This window comes from Olea europaea, chromosome 20, assembly GCF_002742605.1.
Source record: "Olea europaea var. sylvestris chromosome 20, O_europaea_v1, whole genome shotgun sequence".
In the NCBI taxonomy this organism is placed as follows: domain Eukaryota; kingdom Viridiplantae; phylum Streptophyta; class Magnoliopsida; order Lamiales; family Oleaceae; genus Olea; species Olea europaea.
Window position 1 is genome coordinate 15,566,195 of NC_036256.1, and position 19,041 is coordinate 15,585,235.

The 19,041-nt window shown below is 32.8% G+C and overlaps 3 long non-coding RNA genes across 14 annotated transcripts; all 3 read right to left on the reverse strand.

The window, feature by feature from the left end:
* Positions 1-2,516: 2,516 nt before the first annotated feature.
* Positions 2,517-3,411, reverse strand: LOC111369795. The gene is made up of 3 exons (XR_002698255.1): positions 3,288-3,411; positions 2,680-2,751; positions 2,517-2,596 (listed from the first exon to the last, which is right to left on the reverse strand). It is a non-coding gene; the product is annotated as an uncharacterized LOC111369795 (long non-coding RNA).
* A 1,477-nt stretch (positions 3,412-4,888) lies between these two features.
* LOC111369794 lies at positions 4,889-7,407 on the reverse strand. The gene is made up of 4 exons (XR_002698254.1): positions 6,488-7,407; positions 5,826-5,893; positions 5,167-5,233; positions 4,889-4,981 (listed from the first exon to the last, which is right to left on the reverse strand). It is a non-coding gene; the product is annotated as an uncharacterized LOC111369794 (long non-coding RNA).
* Positions 7,408-13,138: 5,731 nt separating this feature from the next.
* Positions 13,139-17,878, reverse strand: LOC111369796. 12 transcript variants are annotated; one of them, XR_002698264.1, is made up of 8 exons: positions 17,554-17,878; positions 16,313-16,447; positions 16,196-16,244; positions 16,029-16,109; positions 15,759-15,916; positions 14,447-14,520; positions 14,073-14,156; positions 13,693-13,970 (listed from the first exon to the last, which is right to left on the reverse strand). It is a non-coding gene; the product is annotated as an uncharacterized LOC111369796 (long non-coding RNA). The 12 variants fall into 12 exon arrangements; XR_002698266.1 differs by lacking the exon at positions 17,554-17,878 and adding an exon at positions 13,139-13,485 and having other exon boundaries at positions 13,911-13,970; positions 16,029-16,244; positions 16,313-17,546; XR_002698263.1 differs by having other exon boundaries at positions 15,822-15,916; positions 16,029-16,244.
* Between the last annotated feature and the right edge of the window lie 1,163 nt (positions 17,879-19,041).

Below are 19,041 nucleotides of genomic sequence, written 5' to 3' on the forward strand. Positions count from 1 at the left end.
CTAATTAAAGTTGAGAGTAGAATCTTTGCAGAATTTGGTCTCTAATTTACAGTCAGTTTTGGAGTCTTGCACATAAAGAAATCCTTGTTGAGTTAAATGAATCTTGTTTGAGTTTAAATTAAACTCTACTACTACTACAACTTTAAGGTTGAAAATCCAAGTGAAGGTTGTCGCAAGTAGTAAATTCGGTAGTCCGAGGTCGAACCACAGGGAATTGGAAGGAAATAAACTATTCTATGAGTAATAAATGGTTGGTGAAAATACGATAAAGAAGAACACTAGAGCGTTGGGGATTCACTTTAGATAAATGAGTAGAAATTACTCTTGATCTTTTATTTAACTCATATGAAATATGGAAGATAAAACATTGATTACAAATATATTAAAAGATAGATATTGATAATTGCTTGAGAGAATATGTCAAAATAAGTTGTTGGTATGTAGAAATTATCTAAGCATTTATTGTGCCAAAATTGTCAACAATAAATCAAAGTCTTTGACAAACCAAAACCATTTGTAGAACATATAGTTCAACCAAGTAAGAAGATGAGTATTAAAGAATAAAGTGAAATATCAAAGACAATACTACACATTAACCAAAATTTCACCCCTAACTCTAGCTAATGATTTATAAATACATAATGAAATGTTACAAAGAAAATGAAGGAAACTAGAATATGGTGAAGAGGAATTGATTCCCTCAAAATCTTGGCCAATGTCCCCTTTTATAGGCAAAAGAACATCCAAAATGCAAGTGGACAATGCAACTTGATTTTGTACAGTTTTAAGACAGCTGGAACATGCAATTTGATGCCAATTTTCAAATACTTTGTATAGCGAATTTGGACTTATGATCAAGGTAAATTGTTTCCAATTGAGTTAGCTTTCCATTGGTGCAAATATCAGGTTCATTGGATCTCTGTAACTCCAGATATGACAAAAGCAATGAGTGCTGCCTCATAGGTAGAAAAGCTGTATTCGACAGGTAACAAGCTAGACTTTGCACAGTAATTTTGGCTGCCTTATGATGTGAATTTGACTTTTTGGTAAACATGAAAGTTGTAGATATATATATTATTTTTTCAATCCAATTTGAATAACCTTTTTTCGATAACTATATCTTGAGTTATGACCATTTTATCGAGACAGCTGCATCTTTACTAGAGAAAGCTAATCTTTCTTGACTTTTCAACATTTTTTCTTTCACTTGTTCTACCTTGAAAATACATGTGAAATACATCAAATCAATATTCTTTCAAAAGTATAATACGCATGCCGACATTTATTTAAATACATATTTCGATTAACCATGTATTTATGAAAATTAAATTTACGGCAAAAGAATTGAAATTAGAGACTAACAATAGTGAATTTAAACAAAGTGAATGCAAAATGCTTTGTAAATAATATATCTTTGAAGTACTTTTGGACACTAATCAACTACTTAGTTATTGATCCTATGGATGTATTTCATTATTTTGGATGTGTTCAGAGAGTTTATTTGAGAGAAAAATATTATGAGTCTAGCATCTTGGGACTTTTCACTACAATTGCACAGGCAATGCACCCATCCCGTTCTCAACTTTGCTACCAAAAGCTTGGGGGAATCGAATAGCAAAGTACTTGGGGTGGACTTACTACTAAGTCAAAATACTCTTAACTTTGTTTAATTGTGAGGAAACATATATTGCTTCAATTTTTTTTGTCACCAATTCAAGCTGGAAACAACCTTGCTTTGTAGAGTTGAACTTGCAAGTGTCATATAGCGATTTAACAAAGATTCGGCTTCTTACCTTATCAAGCAAGAAATCAATTGCAGCTTCATCCTCGGCAATATCCTTTAAAGGAGACTTCAAAAACTGAATATCCAACTGAATTTGCTGGAATCCACTCCGATTGAAGGTCTATAGTCTGACTAAGTCTTGTAAACTCTTCAAAGAAAGTTTTGCTATAGTTGTTATGACAAATTCCTTTAAAGGAGACTTCAAAAACTGAATATCCAACTGAATTTGCTGGAATCCACTCCGATTGAAGGTCTAGAGTCTGACTAAGTCTTGTAAACTCTTCAAAGAAAGTTTTGCTATAGTTGTTATGACAAATTCCTGCAAAGTAATAGCAATCTCATTTCACTTTTATCACCATACAAATACACCTTATTTATCTACAGCAAGTGTCCAAATCTGTGTGGTCTCTGGTTTAGTGAAAATCTCCATTTTTTGCTAAAATAATTTTTCTAGATGCGTCTCCAGAAGCTGGCTCCCAGCTTTCTGAGTATTTGACCAGCTCATCCTATTGTCTCTAAACGTACTGCTGCATGAGGATGTAATGCTCCCATTGCTGTCAGTGCATCGATGTTTATGATGAAGACCGTGGGGTAAAATTTGTTTTGCTTCGGTTCATATATTGAACTAGTTTAGATTGTAATATTTATTGGCACTGATAGCAGGAATTAACCTACAAAAATAATATAGAAGGAAAGTTTACAGAATTCTTACCATAAATAAAGAGGGAAAAAATGAGCATGAAATTATGAAAATGGAAATACTTCCTGAAGAAGTAGATCGACAAACATATGCACTTCTCTGGGTTCTTTGTGCTACGGGACAGAGGTGAAATAAATATGACACTGAAGTATTTTGCGGGGGAAAATGAAGTTACGATTTCAAGATGTGTACTAACCTTGACCCAATTCGGTGCTGTAAACCTCTTCTTCAAAATGATTACTACTCTTTGAGTTCTCATCTTCATATACTGCAAGGATGGAAAGATCAAAATAAGTATTGAGGTATAATCTCCTTTTCTTGTTATGCACCACACATTAACTATTGGAAAACTACGTGCTCTGAACTAAAATACTTTATTTTAACAGTCAATTTTTTATGTTCTTCGTGGTATACTACCATTCTTTTTGCTTAACAAGAGATTTTAGCCTAAGCTAAGATATGGAAGTGGGAAAGGTATGACATGCCGTTGAGGCTGTCTACTAAAATAAGCACAACAAAGTCAGTAGACCCATTTTCTCGCTCCGAAGAGGCTTTACCAATTAATTGTGAAAGAAAGTGTTGAAGCTAAGAGAATGGTTAATAGACGAAACTAACACATGATAATAATGCTTTTTGCAAGCAATGGGATGAAATCAACCTCCTTGTTAAACAGGCATATTGACATAACATGCTCAAAAAAATGCTTATTAACTCATTCAAAAATTGAACTGCATCAGCATGTCTAACTTAATGAGTAACAAAATTTCTTGACAATGGAAAGAGATATAAATTTTGAATGCTTACAAAGTGAAAATGCATTTTACCATCTACCCGAAAGGTGCAACAAATTTTTGCAAGAACAAAAGTTGGACCATACGCAAAGCCTCGAACCCCTCCACCAGAGAAAGAAGATGCTATTTCCTGAAATTTAGCATAGAACATTCATAGGAGGACCTGATTGTTTTGAGGAATTATGATTGTGTTTATTTAATTTAATGACTAAAAAACAACTCCGATTTGGTTTCTTGCCTCAGAAATTCTTGGCACAACACTTTTTTTTATAAAATGGCATAACTGAACCACTACAAGAACAGGACCAGCAGGAATTTTGTCACTTGGTGCTCCTATCTAATTGCGATCTTGACTGGCAGAGTCACTCTTTCTACAAAGCAAGAGGAAATAGTCATAAACTTTCCTGAAGACATCTTGAAACGCTTCTTGGACCCAGTCCATTGTGTAGCATCTCAACTCCAGTAATTATTTAGAATTTTCAATGAGAAGGCGATGTAAGTCCTGGATTCACAAATAAATTAGACAGTATGGAAGCAGCAGAAAACTCGGCAAATAAAATCATGTGTCATCACCTGGAGTTGAAGTTAGATCAACACAACAGGCTAATTCAATACTAAAGACAAATGGAATAAAAAGAATGATCTACATACGTGACTTTGAGCAACGACAAAATGGATGTCTAATATGAATCTTTTAGAGTAAATCATGAGAATAAGCCAAGCATTACCTTATACTTTCTAACAAAAATTATGCTTATAAAATTATTTGTAGCAGTTTGAATGATATGGATAGAAAGCTCTTGAATAGTTTGGTTTATGATCTGTCGATCATTATGGTGAACTGCAAAGGGCCCCATATATTTGATTGTTGTTTGAATTTTAGAATATGAGAAAAGTAGGAATAAACTGTTACCTTAAAGCAAAGGTGTCAATAGAGTAACATCCCGAGTTCTACATTTCACAGAGTTATCTTGTATAATATCAAGATAATGTATTAATTATCCTCACATTTTCTGTTTGCAAATCTTAGTCACATATTTTATCATTTGGCTGGGGATAGGAAAGTTTGGGTGCTGGAAACAAATCATTTATAGCGTAAAGGCATTCGAGCTGCGTCTAAACTAAATTAAGAGCAAGGGCCCATACTCTTTCTTATGTGGATAGGCTCCTATTCCTAGGGCATTGGATGGGCATCAGAGCCATTGAGGTGTGGAAAACACCTACAAAGGTGAGTGGGCTAAGATCGTTTTTTATCTTGTATAATATCAAGATAATGTATTAATTATCCTCACCTTTTTTGTTTGCAAATCTAAGTCACATATTTTATCATGTTGGATTCTTCAGAATACTGAATAACATTTTACACTTGAAAAGGAAGGACGGTCTCATTTGTCATCCTATAGTTTCACTTGAAACAGAACACACCTATATACACAAACTGGAAAGTAATAAATCCCCAGAATGTTACTTTTAAGATAGCCAGAAGCGAGAGCTTTGTAAGGTTTAAAGAAAGTGAGCATAGTGGGACCGAAAAATATCACATCACATGATAAAAGTAATTCGTTTGGCATCTTATCTTCTGTCATTACCAATAAGACATCATCCTACCTTGGATAAATGCCTTTTTGCTGGCCTCGAAGGCTGCCTTCAAAGGGTATGCTTTCTTTGTTCCCTCATTTTGCATAACTTGGATTTTTGAGAAAGCGTCTACCAGAGAAGAAAAGTTAAACAAATAAAATCATGCAAAAGTATAGACTTTGAATTTGTTAAACTACCTTTATGTAGATGCTGGTTTCATCTAAAAGGAAAAAGAAGGGGGAAAAAAACAAAGCAGACCTATAATCCAAGTAATTGAACTTCTTGATCTGCTCTATATTGAAATGATTACTAACCTGAAATATCAAGTAGAAGATGACTTATTGCACTGGTTATATAATCTTTGACAGCAATAAGAGCAGCCTGAAAACAGTACATTTATCAGCTCATCATCCTCAATAAATACAAGTCACAAAACAATCCAGATAGACATGTAGATGTATTGCCATCTATTTTAGTTGCAGAATCGACAATGACCTACAGAGTAAAATTAGGGAGGGCAGCCCCAGGTAACACTTCATCAAGTAGGAACACATCAATCCAAATGGCTCGTGTAAATAAATGAATTTTAAAATTACATTCAAGTTAGAAGTTTTAGAGACAAAATTCCTTAGAAGAAATGTGTTTCTGTTGAAAGAACGGTTCTAAAGATAATAAAGTGACAACAAATGCTATCAAACGGCTTGTTAGATGCTGTTCAAGAACTTGTTCATGTACAGAATAACCAAATAAATGGAAAAGGAGATTATGATAAAAGAAGGAAGTGTTAGACCTTATCACTCATACAGAGACAAGATCATTACCCCTCTTTATTTTGTCAGTTGCTAACATGATCCACTACAGTTAGGAAGCAAAATTGTACCAAAAGAAGTTGCACACCTACAAATGCTGAAAGTAGCATTTTTTACACCAAGTTTACAACAAATGAAGAGATACTGCAACAAAGATTACTTACAAAGGATTGCCAAAATATCCGCAGAGTGGAGCTGCTTCTAAATATGTTTACGAGTGGGTTCAAATTCCCTAAAATTTGGGCAAAACCATATAAATCATAAGCAAAAATGTAAGAACTACAGCCTGATTCAATCACAAAAGAAGAATTATCAAATAAAAATTGGGAATGAAAGAGCAGCCATACTTCATAACAAGGTCTTTTGCAAGTTTAAATAGCTGTGGTTTTGAATACGAAAAGATCATTCTATAAGCAGAAGGAGCTTCCGCAAATTCATGAATAGAAGTCTAAAAGTGAGAAACATATCACAAATGTAATTTGAAATGTGATACACTTGAAACACAAAATAAAAAAAACATATTTTATTGTACGCCACAAAAATAAAATAGTTGGGCTAGAAAATCTGGGATTTGAACTCTGGGATAAACTTGAAATATAATTGTTTGAGTGCCTCAATAAAATATTGAGTGAAGTAATTACATCAAAAATGAAATACTGAGTGAAACAGTTACACATCGTTGTAACTTATTCACATGTACACACCATCCACAAGTGATCCATAAAGGGGCAAATATTAACGCATACAAGTTTTTAATCCAACAATCAATATCTATACATGCTTTTTACTTTAAAAAAAGGGGATAAAATTTAGGTTCATTCTTTACTTCATGAACAGCAGCAAAAGCCGAAATATTGACTTTTCCTTGGTTAGAAAAGTTCATCATCTGCTAAAGCAACTTTTAGGTCCTTAGATTCAAAATGCAAATCCAAAAGGAACTATCCCAACTTCTCAAACAATTTAAGCTTCAGAGTCTCAATCTGTCAGAGAAGGGAAAACTATCAAAAAGTGAACAATAATATAGGAAAACAAACAATAGAGAATAAAAAATTGTTTTCCACGACTGTGAATGACTGACTTTGACAAACAAAATTTAGGGATCCCCCTGGGATTACCACTAACTCTCCACACCTGCAAGGTGTAATCATCCTTGACTAGATGCATATTTGCATCTATTTATAGATCATCAGAAAATAAAAGCATGTGAAATACAAATCGAAAAATTTAACTGATTAAGAAGCATCACAGCCTCAACGCTTGTTTATAGGGACTAGGAATCTGAAAATACCTTCCCCTGAAAACAATAGTAGAAAATATAGAACATCATTTTCACTAATTAATAGCTTTTCATCGTAAGACACCAATTTTTGAGAAGGTTCCTATCTTCCATTTGAAACACTTATTGTGGAAAAGCACATGGAGTTGTTTTTCTGTTCATTTGAAACAAGAGAATAAGATTATGCAGCCATTTTATATCATTTATGTACTGACAGAGGATGGTAAAAACTCTATTGTCATTTATATTCCAAGGTTCTAAGAAAGAACAATAACAACCAGAAGGTTCCTATCTTCCTTTAAGCTAACACGACGTTTTGGTTCATGAGTACTAATCCATGCCACACTTTTACTCACATGGTAAACAACTCCATTATTTGTGTTTGTAGAAACTAATGTTCTCAAAATTGACAAAATAAATATCCACAATTCTTGTTGTGTTCCATATTATGATCTATGACACGTATATTTTTTTTATGCATGGCGACCGTCAATTAAATTAAAGTTTGTATTTAGTCATTGGAACATTTTTTTCTTTGACAAGATTTTATAACTGACATTCAATCACGTTGGTGTAGTACTTTTTAATTGAATTTGAATCCGTCACTACTCTTATCACAATCTCAGTTGATAATCATTTAGACTCTGATATATGGATATATTTCATCTAGATAACCCTTTCAATAAGGATTCCATTTTTAATGATGTTAGCTTCATTCACTGCCAAGCACTAAAACAGAAGAGGTTATGCTTGCAATTTTTTTATAATTGTCTCCACTGCTTCTTCTGATGCTCGCTTACAATCTTGGAAGGAAAAGTTCCCATATATCTGGTAATGAAGACAAAGAATGGGTCAAAAAGAACAAACTATTATTGAAAAATAGAAGTTCATCACCATTACTACCAATGATGGGCACAGAAATGGGTAAATCCAAACTTTCCCATTCATTAAGAAGATATCGACCTTGAAAATTAGCATGGCTCTGGTGTAGAACTTGATAGCATCGGAATAGGCTTCCGATTTGATACACTTCTCAAGTCCTGTTGGTAGATCATAAATAAATAGCTCTTTTCACACAAGATGAAATCCGTGTTAACTCATGCATGCAGAATTTACAGGATGTATAAAACATGCACAAATCTATCTTCAGTGGTGGAAACAATCACAAGTTCAAAGAAAATGACAATGTTGAAATCATATTCTTCAATCATGCATATTTTCTAATTCAGAGCAGCTCATAATGGGAAGATGCTTCTTCCCTAATTTAATCATACCGCTCAAACTCTCAAAGCAAAGGAGAGACCAGAATGAGTCACTCAGCCGTGTTCCTTCTTTATACAAGTCACCCTTTCCTTATTTTGCCAAAATTAACAATGGGCTGTTCTGTAGCAGGAAATTCAACATAAAGACTAATTGGTACTCATTACATTACCAGAACTTTCCGCTGCAAATTGCGTGTGCAATGCAGCTTCTCTACATGTTCTCTTTTTGCAAAAAGAGAAGTATTGACCCCATCACTCCTAGATTGCAAGGACAGAATCTGCAACAATTACGATGAATTTTGTTTTGAACAAGCTTTCATCCTGCCTTCTTTTTCTCGATTTATTTTGAAACTACAATTGGTAGTAACCAAAAAGATCCTTGCCAAACACCATTTTGTTAAGCTGTTCCATGTTTGCTTCCATACTATTTATATTATTTTTCATCTTAGATTAACAGCGAAAACAAATGAGATTGACAAAAAGAAATAATAAATGCATCAAAAATCAGGACATGTTCAACATTATAAAGGGAGTAGACATCATCTGAATATTGTGCTTCACAATTTTTGAGGATTAAAAGTTATGACCACTATTAATAATTTTTCAGCATATATGTTTATTCAGTCAGAAGAATAATTACATTCACTACGAATATGGTTAAAGTTTGTATCGACAAAAGAATTACCTTTTGAATGCATCTGTAGCACTAATGAACTTGTCGTAATTCTCATATACTAAATTTGCAGGTCGGTATCCAGATTTTTAATCTCAGAAGCCATTTCGACATGCTTCTTAAGAAGTTCTTCCAAATTTGACTTTTGTACCTGAAATGTTCATTCAGATAATTATTAAAAATAGTCCTATAAACTGAATAAATATAACATACACTGCTAAGTGCTGCACCATAAGCTAACAAGGTTTATCAAAAAATGAGAATTATATATTCACACTCACCTCCAAGACATCACTGACATATGAAAAGCTTAATATTTTATTGACAGTACCAAATTACAAATGAACTGACTTAGTGAGGTTGAAGTGAAATGATTGATCTTATAGTGGTGCAAAATCAATAGAACTTTTGCAACCCTTCTTATACCAGTATTGTCAATTAAGTTTTATTTAGATTCTTAATATAGCATTTCTTTTAGGTTTCCAACAAGAAATAGGATAGTTTCTCATAGTAATCAACTGATTCTGAAGCATTTTAAATCTGTCCATTATCCTTCTAATCTATCATAAATGAACTATCAGTGCATAAATTTATCTCGAGACAGTATCAAAGCCATGACCATGCCATGGAATTGAATCTGCTAGGGAAATTCTATAATGTTTCTCAATTCCAATTCCTTGTTCCCAAATGACTAGCTGTGTCATGCCAATAAACCCGTTTAGAAGTATTCTATAGCTAAAATTTTCTAGTGACATTCATAATTGATCGGAACTCAATATTATTTAAACCAACAGTTTGATATGTTATAATCCAAAGAGCCCTAGAATATACTCCTTACATTATAAAATGAATTCAATGGTAGGACGTTGCATGTTGCCATGTTTGCTTGTAAAAAAACAAAAAAATAAAAAAACAAAAAAAAACACTATCTATAACTTTAAAATTCCAATCAAACTAAACTCTTGAAAACATTCAATAAATTAAGTCTATATATGAAGAAATTAGAATTCTAATTCAAGTTAAATTGTAAAGTGATATACGAGGAGATTCATGTGGTGATCAGCGTCAAACGATGTGGCGTTGATGGTGCCGAGGGTAGCGAATCTGGAGAAAGAAGCATTTGACGGTGGCGATGCTGATGAAAGAACTGGCGAGTAGAAGCTCGATTACAGATCTCTCATCCTCTTCGCCTTCTCATCCAACGGCTCTCCGTCTTCTGTTCCCATTTTCACCTTTTTGAGCTTTTTACGTATAAATGTCTCTACTTATTTATAGGGCATTTTAAGAAGAAAATCGTCGGTTACCTGCGGCGAATTCGAGCCATGGAGAGCTAACTTTGGGCGGTTGAGTTGTACGTCGAAGGCGTTATGTGGTGGCGCCAGATCCAACTCGCGTGTAACTGTACAATAATTCACAGGTTGTTGGTGGAGCAAATTACGCTGATGAGGCAAATACGCACGTTTTGGAAAAGCTTAAAAAGTTAAAAATAAAAATAGTAAGTGCAAAAAATATCTTCCTTTCTCTTTCCCTTTTTTTTTTATTTTATTTTTAAATTTCTATTTGACATATATATAAATGATTTATAATGTTCGACTATTATAAATTCTTTTCAAATGGTGTCTAGGTTAAGCAAGAACATTGCCGTTTAAGACGTTTATTTTTTTCTTTCTTTTTCATTTTTTTTTGGATCAAAATAACTATATATCTATATCCATGTACACTTAAGTGTTGCACATAAAAAAAATAGCTGAAAATTGAAGAATAAATAGTCCCAGATAAGGGCTGAATTTAACAAAATAAAACCAAAAAGATTGAAGTATGGCAAAAAATTCGAGTTATAGCCGTCTATTATTATAGTTTATTGAATAAATGTTAGGTAACCTCATCTATATATTTATATCAATCATATTATTTCATTCAATTATTTAGTTCATTGAAAAATAATATTGCAACATCCTCTGTAGTTACACCACGGTCATCAAAATTTAGTAACCCAGCAATAAATTTATTGAATGTGCGTGTAAAAAGCTATCAAACGTCATTTTAATTAGGGATGGTAAAAAAAAAATAAAAAATAAAAAATAAAAAATCCTACTAAACTAGTATCCACCGGACATTGCTTTGAATGGAACACATTACCCACCTAATAGCGTAAATGGGACGGGATAGATAGTGGTTGTCACTCTAAAGCAAGATACAGGAAACATGATCCCCATTGCGCTACTCGCATCGATTTAAAGTTTATTTTAAATTTAAGTTTAAAAGAATTATCATCCATGATATATTAAATATCACATCAAGTGAAAATCACTTTTCGGACTATTCTAACCCGACTACAATTTAATTATTTCAAAAATATTTTACTTTTCATATTTCAATATGTATTTAACATTCAAATGTACATTTCATTGTTTGAGTGCATGTATAATAATTAACACTTATTTTCAGGATACATTTCTCTCATATTTAGAACAAAATTGTGCAAATTAATTATACTTTGGGGACTATTCAATTACTCTAGCAGTAAATAAATTATTCTAGTTCATGTACACTTATTTATTTTCAAGACTATTCATTTAATTTATTATATAAATTTATTCTCCAGATTCACGCACAAACCTTTTGTCTATTTTTTTTCAATATCATGTCTATGTAAATTATTATTTTTCTATATTCATTAATTCAAATTAATTAAATTTCATGTTCATGAATGCATTTGATTGTTCTCATGAGTCTTAAACGTAAATGAATTATTCTCTCAACTATTTAAATTGTTTTTCACAAATTGGTGATTTCATTTTAATCATCAAATATTTTGCTTTCTTGCATTACGGAATCAAAGGCAATAAGAGATTTGTTTGCAAATTAAAATGAAAGGTCCAGTAAAGCGCCGGTAGTTCGAAAGGGTTTGATCGAATCTTAATCCAACAATGTTGCAAATTTTGATATTTAAGGCTCATGCTAATTGACAAAGAAGATAATACGTCAAACATGATGAGTATTTACGTTGTAATTATATTTTCCACAAATCACCCTTAGTCTTAATCTTAATATTCAATTATTAGTTTAATTTGTTTTTTTCTCTATCCACCGTTTTCAAACTTGAGGTAAAACAATTCATGATTATTATTATTATTATTATTATTTTTGGGTGAATGCCCGCAGATTCCAAATCTCAATTAAACTCCCAAAGTTACATAGCAACTACAAAGGTTTTAGTTAATTTTTATTGTACTTACAAAACATTTCAGAGTAACATACAATGTAGTTCGCATGTGACTATTCATTTCTAAAAAAACACGGGTTATTCTTAATAAATTTAAAAAAAAAAACCGTAATAATTTTCATCAATTAAAGACAAAAAAAATAAACGTAAATGAAGAAAAAGGTGGGACAATAAATCAGACAAGGGACTTGCTGCTCCCTGTCCCTCCTTAATCACATATGGAGATGGGACAACATGATAAAAATACTCGATGGGATCAGGGTTGAAAACCATCGATCCACCCTATTACCATCTCTATTTTTAATAGAGTTAAACTCACTTCACTTACAAGTAACTTTTGGAAAAGAAAAAATTCATTTTTGGGCCAAAATTTTACCGAGTAGCAAGTTAGTCTTCGAACTTCAAAAAGAACAAATATATTATCAACATTTATTAGTATTACTAGTCTTTGCCCGTGCATTAGGCTAATTTGAAGGTAATGTTAATGCATTAAATGTGTTGAATTCTCAGGAATTACATCTTCAACTCAATGTTTGATATCACTACACTGGAATGGACTTTCTCTTATTGAGTATGCAGAGAAACTTTGAAGGTAATGTTAACGCATTAAATGTGTTGAATTCTCAAGAATTACATCTTCAACTCAATGTTTGCTATCACTACACTGGAATGAACTTTCTCTTGTTGAGTATGCAGAGAAACTTAAAAGTTATATGATTCCAGAACATAAAAAATCCTTCCACATGTGGACTAAGGATCATATAATATTCATACAACAAATGAATTATTTGTCGTAATAGTTGCATAATCCAATATAAGTGCCCCACGGAATTAATAAAAGCAAAAGACCATTAATCCCCAACATATTTATGAAAATTTTTTAAAGCACCAAACAATATGCATGGAATCATTGCTTCCCTGGTAACCAGACATTATTAGATGATAATACAATAATTTGTACTTATGTAACATAAATGGTTAAGCCCATGTATCAATCCAACATAATTAACAGCTCTCATAATTCATACGGCAACAGCATGTACACAAAAAAATGGGAACAGCAATGCTATATGCTAGTACATATATGGTAGTACAGATTGGACACCATGGATCATTATTATAGAAGAAAAGGCTAAAATCTAATTTACAGAATTGTTCCAATCATGTCTACTATTGCATACCTAATCCAAATGAAGCTCAAAAGTGCATTGTGATACGCAATTGGAGAACCATAAAAACACAAAGCAAATTAAATATAACTCATTCTGGGAAGGAACTGAACATACCCTAGAATCAAGCATCTATCAATGAAAAAATAGCGCGGAGCATCTGATGTGAAGATTAATATCTTCAAAAATGGAACACATCCTATAAAGATAGCAAGGATCTGTAACAAAGATTGTAGGCAACTTAATAGTTTTAATGAGGAGGAAATTCCTAAAATATTACATTATCGTAGAGACTTCAAGAAAGTCAAAATATTTAGATGGTGAGCCCTTCAAATCAATAAAATTTTTCTGCAAGAACGAATGAAGAAGTGGTGGTTAAGTCATGACATTTCATGATGCGATTTGTAGGGTCTTGCTGTTGATGGTACCTCAAAATGGGGGTTGTTGCATATATAGAATTTAGGGAACATTCTACTGTTGTTCAAAACCATGGCAAAGCTGACATTAAAAATATTGGTAAACAATCTAATAGTAAAGAACACCTGTTTTTTAATACTCACAACAAAAATACTTGAATTTCAAAAGCAAGCAAACCAACCCCTCACATATAAGAGTGGGAAAAGTTCAGAAAAGTAAAGCCCACCCAATAAGCATTATCATCCTGGTTAATTAAAGTTTGCCCTCAAGAAGTCCATTTCAGGTGCTGCAAATTCACATAGGTAAAATTAGTATCTGCATATTCAAACTTGGAATACATATAAAATGTACAGAAAAGAAGTGGGAGGAGGGGCCATTTAGTTCTCACCTCAGCCATAAACTTCTTTGGAATATCTTGTTTCTGCAACTCATCACTCGTCGGAAGGCCCACGAATTTCTGACGTTGATCAAACTGCATAAAGATTTTAAATGAAATCATTGGAAAACTTCAATGTTAAAAGAGAACCAAAAAGCTCCAGAAAAATTGACATAAGCGAAAAATATAAAGACCTAAGATGACAAAACAAGACACAAGTATAACAAAGGTGAATACACCTTAAAGTTTCCAAAACTGGGTAACAACAGTGCTTTGAAACAACTTCATTACTCATTTAAAGACAATCATTACACCACCAGTAGTATGTAATCATATGACTACTAAAAGACAATTAGACTCATTGGTAATAGGACAAGAAAACAAACCTTATTCAACTCTAACCCTGTACATTTCATTTTTTGAATTAAGGAGCTCTGCATAGTGCAAACTGGAGTTCTTCCTACACAAGAACAAAATGCTAAAATTGAAGATAAATTATGAGAAATTAAATAGATCAGCTAAATATTGTTGACACAATATTGGATTCAAACGAGAAGCAAGGCAACCAAGTTAAATAAAATTCAACCGTTAACTAATGCAAGTATGTTACATATATAATATAAAGGTTCTCCATATTCAAAACAGGATTGAACAATTCAAGAAGCGAAGTCGGCCAATAGTTGAACAGATTCTCTTTCTTGTTGAATTGGAGCATTATCTCTGCTATCTGGGGTATATAGTGGCCTAATGATAAACAGTAAGCATCTTCAAGATTTATCTCTTCATGTAATTCACTCAATTAATAAAAATTGAAAATTTCAGACACCAAGAAACATACAAACACAACTTTCTCCAGTGCTATACAACCCTTATCCTGTAATGTGGAAATTTGAGGAACCATTTTTGCAAGAACACCAAGTTGTCCTTGGCTGTATTATGAAATAAACACAAAGACAAATAAAGTAAAGAGTCTTTTCTTATGTCGAAAGAAAAAACAGTAATTGGAACATGGCTCAAAAAGCTAAAGTTTACAAGTTACTATTCCATTTATGCATTCTTTGCTTTTTAAATATGTGGTTAAAAGGCCATATAAAGAATTTAGCAAGAAGAAAGTGATTCTTTATTTATTTATTTATTTATTTTATCTTTTTTCCTTTTGAAAATGGTCACTTACGATGTCTTTCTAGGAATTAAAAATAAATAAAAATTTGAAGAGTTGAAAATTTCTTTAGCAAGACTCAAAGAGTGGAGAAACATGCCTGTAATTTTATCATTTACACCATAATAAGAGGAAGGATCAGCAGAATGAGAGAATCTCACTCCAATTGGAGATTCCAAACAATATATTTGCTTCTGTAAATCAATAATTTTGGTAGCAGAATATTAAATAACTTTTTAAGTGATATTGAAAATATGAATATTCACAAAATAGAACAGGAAAGCAGTTCTATTCTTTTCCACATCATAGGGCATAAAAAATAATGCAAGGCAGCACCACCACCAAGAGTAATAGTGAAAGAAGCAAGGAGGATGTTTAAAGCTCCTTTCTGCATTCCCTGCTGTAGAAGGCCATATTAATTTTGTCTACTGGTATCAAATTATATTTTTACATTAGTCTGAAACCACAAATTTAACCCAATCATAATATCCCCCCCAGTACGCACTTTTCTTCTAATGTGATCTTGCATGAAATTTTACCTAGAAAAAGAGTTGAGGATCTCCCAAGACAAACTTGAATTCTGGATGAAAATGCACCCCTACCTAAAAAGACGGCCCGGAAGCTTCAAAATTTGCAGAAATAGGAATGATTAGATGCAAAGAGGAAGAATTCAGCATCATGAGACCTCAAGATGTAACTGCACAAATCAATAGAAAATGATTGGGTAAAATAGGACACAAGCATCAGCAATCCTTAAGTAAAATAGGACAATTATTTCTACAACAGAAAATAAGTTAAAGATAGGTAACCTCCATTAGCTTCCCACTTTCATACTTCCCGACAAATTTCAAGCCAGATTATTCCAAAATGCTAATCATCTCTGGGTTCATCTGCAAGAATTGATGAATAAGTATGTAGCGTTTGAGATAAGAAAACATCTATCAAATAGTGACTCTGTTAAGTAATATTAATTAACATCATATCTATGTCAATGTTGTTCATCCACGTAATCCAAACTGTGACACCTGTAGAGAGAAAAATAGTTAGAATAGTTCATGCACAGCAAATCATTGTGGAATCAAACAGATTCTACCTGTAGAATACAGAGGTGATAATCTCTTCAAAATTCCAGGTCCCAAAAGAATATATTTTACACTGTCATGCATAACTTCCCGAAGAAAAAATGCACAATTAAGTTCGTTGATTCCACCAGCTTGAAAATAGAATACTACACGTAGAAATAAAAAGGGTAAATTAAACTTCAGGCAAATTACCTGTAAAGAGAAAATGTAGACTCATTAAAGGAAATGCAAATATTCTACACGAACAGATAAGAAGTAAACTGGAAGAACGATTATTTTTTTTTTTTGGAACATTTACTCAACAAAAAAATAGTACACAACTACATCCATCAATTCAACCAACTTGCTTTAGAAGTACATAAATAAACAGATAATTAACACTTATTTCACCAAATAACCAAGAACCCATCAAGATATTCCCCACAAATCAATTTATAAAAACTTTCACATCTAACAATAAATCCTAAATCAAGAACCTGAATCATCAATCATGCAGTATCATTCACATCACATCTTCTTGCATCAAGTCTATAAAAAATAAAGGTATAAATCTATAGCTGTAAAACTTAAGCAGGATCAATAGAGAAGATGAAAAAAGAGAACCCTGCAAGAACGCCAAAGACTCAAAATTGTAGACCAACGCTCTTTCTTCCCATACTTCTTCAAATAACTCTTCTCAAAACCTTGGCCTAACCATTCCCCTAAACTAACCAACCCATTCCCCATAATACCCCAGTACCCAAAAATTAGTTGACAAATCCTACTCCTTAAAATGTATTCAGATATAGAAAAAATTGACAGATTGATGTGAATTGCAGCTCAAAGATAGTGTCAATTTAACCAAAAAATTCAAAATTGAAACGGCACTAAAATGCAAGTCTCAAACTTATGAAAAATAAAATAGTTTGTGAAACAGGAAAAGGGCTCCTGAATAAATAAATTATGCGACTCTTAAATCCCATAAAACCTTCAAAACAAATCAAAAGAATTATAAACTAATTTAAACCGTAAGGCGCAAGACTGTTGGCAAATTTCCTCAACAAAGAATTGGAATTGTTCAATTTGATTTTTAAAAAAATTCAAAATCAAAACGATACTAAAACCTGCTTCTCAAATTCATTAACCCCAAATTTATCAACAGGGAAAAATGGGATCTTGACTAAATAAATTTGGCAATATTTCAACCCATAAAAACTTCGTAAAAAATTACAAGAATTATAATCATAAGCCGCAAGACTATTGGCTAATTAACTTATTAAAGAATCGCTGAATTTGCTGTAGTTGATGCTGAAGAAGATGAAGGTGGGGATTCTCTGTACAGCTGTCGAACGAAAAAAGAAGAGAACAAAAAATCAAAAATTAAACAATAAACTTGAGCAAACTTGAAGATGAAGAAATAAACAGTCAAAGAACAAATGAAAAGTGTGAAAATTCTGATTGCTGAAATTCTTTGCCTTGTTTTATAGTACAACAATAATATTAAACCCCACAGCCCAATAATATAAACAGACGCTTCTGCAGCTCTTCTCATGTTTTTGTTGGTTTCATTGACGAGTCTATTTGAAGTCGAAGCAGAGGATCGAACTTTACCCTTGATTACTACTTGCTCACTCATCTTTTCATATAATTACTCATTCATCACTCGTTTTTTCAAATAATTGAACGACTTTTATGACAAATTTTCAACAACTTCCGACCACAAAAAATGCCGAATTTTGATACCGTTAGAAAGCCCACGATGTCCTCTTCAATTACCCACCAAAATCTCATTATAACTCCAAGGGATTCGATCGGAAAATTGCCTTAAAAGTTGCCCAAAAATTCTGAAAATCTGCCAAGATTTTCAGATTTTTTGGGCGACTTTTAAGATAATTTTTCAGCAACTTTCGACCATAAAAATTATCGAATTTTGATACCATTTGAAAGCCCACAATGTCCTCTTCAATTACCATCCAAAATTTCCCCATAACTCCAAAAGATTCGGTCGGAATAAACCCACAAAGTCAGCATCGAAAAGGCGAAAATTTGGACAAAGTTCAGGATGCTGACTTTGTGGGTTTATTCCGACCGAATCCTTTAGAGTTATCGGAAAAATTTGGGTGGTAATTGAAGAGGACGTTGTGGGCTTTCTAATGGTATCAAAATTAGATAGTTTTGATGGTCGAAAGTTATCGAAAAATTGCCTTAAACGTGGCCCAAAAATTCTGAAAATCTGCCCAGATTTTCAGATTTTTTGGGCGACTTTTAAGGCAATTTTCCGATCGAATCCCTTGGAGTTATAATGAGATTTTGGTGTGTAATTGAAGAGGACATCGTGGGCTTTCCAACGGTATCAAAATTCGGCATTCTTTGTGGTCGGAAGTTGTCGAAAATTTGTCATAAAAATCGTTCAATTATTTGAAAAAACGAGTGGTGAATGAGTAATTATATGAAAAGATGAGTGAGCATTCAGTAACCTGTGAAAGATGAGTGAGCAAGTAGTAATCAAGGGTAAAGTTCAGTGATTATTGGTTAAATTTACTCGAACTATTGGACCAAAAGTAAGTAGACCAGATGTTAGCGGTAGCTACTTTCTCACAATCGTTAATATAAATCAAATGTGAAATCTCAAAATTCAAGAAGTCTATCAAAACCAGCCTCTGTTGTGGCCACAATTTTCATTGGGATACTACTTCACTAAATTGGGTGCCATGCTCCAATCAGAGGAACCATTGTATACCACTGTCATCCACTCAGTACA